Below are 2,229 nucleotides of genomic sequence, written 5' to 3' on the forward strand. Positions count from 1 at the left end.
GTCCCTTGGGCCCCACTTTGGAATTGTGTCTAGCGTTTAGACTGGTATGAGGTATCTGCTCGGCGCTGGACTCCCTCCCGGACCCCACAGTCCCGGGGTCCTCCCTGGGGACTGCAGGTTCCATTGTGCCACCGTCCTTAGCCGAGAACCAACAGAGACCACAGAGCTGGTTTCTCAGGGGTGGGCCTTGCTACCTCTACACTTTTAACCCTAGAACTAGGACGGCAGACGCAGGAGGCTCAGTGCTGAGCTACTCTGGCCTAAGAGGTTAGTTAAGCTCCGGGTTCAGTCAAAGACCTCACCCCACAAACCAAGGTGGGGCAGGAGAGGAGGCTCCATGCTTAAGAACACCAGCTGCTCTTGCAGAGGATCCAGGTTCCCGGCACCCACATGGCTGCTCACAACCACTTGTAACTCCAGCTCTGGGGCATATGATGGCCTCTTTTGGCTGCCACAGTCTGCACACACATGGTGCACACATACATACATACACACACAAAATACCCATATACTTAAAATTTAAAAAATGCAAATAAAGTTGGGTAGCCATGCCTCTAATCCTAGCACTTGGGAAACTGATGAATCTGGAGCTGAGTTCAAGGCTATCCTCCACTACATAGCAAGGTCCAGGCCAAACAGACATACACAGTGCAATTTTTTTTTTCTTAAAAACCAGCCAGGTTGTGGTGATGATGCAGGTCTTTAATCCCAGCACTCGGGAGGCAGGGCTAGGCGGATCTCTGTGAGTTCCAGGACAGCCTGGTCTACAGAGTGAGTTCCAGGACAGCCTGGGCTGTTACACAGAGAAACCAGGTTCAAAATCAACCCCCCCCTTGACTTCCAATACTGAGCACCTATGTAGAGATACAGTGACAACCCTCTAGCTCCAGCTCAGCGAGGTAGAGAGCACACAGCTGGTCTCGGAACCCAGGGCTTCATGCACACTTGCGAGTTGAACTCTACCAACTGAGCCACAGCCCCAGTCCACCCTCTGTGGTCTAGCAGCTGGGCCGCAGTGTGGCGAGTGTCTATGGACCCTCCTGGACACAGGGACTCATGCTCAGGCCGAGGGCAGATCGATTGCTTCTGGACAACCCAGCAGACAGGGAACCAGGAGGAGCCCCGTGGCCTGCCGGTCCACCTTGAGAACTAGCCACTGGGGCAGGGATGTGGTACGGCAATCTTGTGTGCCCTCCAATCCAGCTGTTCCTCCCACAGGCTTCCAGAGGCGCCGAGTCCCTGAGCCAAAGCGATGAATACTATCTGCTGTAACAAGGTGTTACCATGGTTCCCAACAAAATCTCCTCACTGGAGATTTTTGGGGTTTCCAAAGGCAGAGTAACTTGTGGGGACAGAGGTCAGCATGGAGCAGGTCTCAACAGAGTGCTGTAGCAGTCCTTGGTAGTCCCAACATCCTCCCCAGGGTCTAGGATGGGAAGAAATGATGCCACAGGGATCTGAAAAATGGGTGAAGATACTTGGAAACTCATGGACCCCCCAGCAGGGCGAGGGGAGCCAAAGCCAGAACCATCTACTGAAGAGCCAGCTGCATGTGGCTGTGTGTATGGTGCCTAAGTACAGTTAGCGTTACATCTGGAACTAACCCAAACAGCTGGATACACCTGTGGGGGACTCTCCTGACTGCACCCTACCCTGGGCCACTCCTTCCGGTGGCAGCCCACACGAGGAGGAAGCCTTTGCCCTCCGCCTGCTTGCCCGCACTCTCGCTGGCAGGCTCGTCTACCCTGTGGCTGAGCTTCCTTCACTGGTGTTAGAGCCCACTTCCCCAGGATCCCAGTGCAGACTGAGGCCAGCAGTTCCCCGGGAATCCTCCAGGACTCCAGCACTGGACTGGGACTGCTGAGACCACTTGTGGTCTGAGCAACTGCTGAACTAGGACTACCCAGATTACAGCCCTTAAGCCACGCTAATACCCCAACCCACATACGTAATTATGTATCTACCTACATTCACTCCATCAGTTCTGTCCCTTTGGAGACCCCTACCACTTGTTACCCAAGCACTCAGGGCAGTGAGAAAGAAGGAACATTGAGTCCATGCCCCACGGAGACAACCACCTCTCAAGAGACGCAGACTGCGGTTTGGCTGTTAGCGTGTGCTGGGCACAAGCAGGCTCTGGGCTCGTGTACAGTGGGGAAGGGAGGGGACACCGGACATGCAGACCCTGTGCCAGGCATTAGGTAGGGTGACCCTCAGATCAACACTGGG

The sequence above is a fragment of the Onychomys torridus genome, chromosome 21, assembly GCF_903995425.1.
Source record: "Onychomys torridus chromosome 21, mOncTor1.1, whole genome shotgun sequence".
In the NCBI taxonomy this organism is placed as follows: Eukaryota; Metazoa; Chordata; class Mammalia; order Rodentia; family Cricetidae; genus Onychomys; species Onychomys torridus.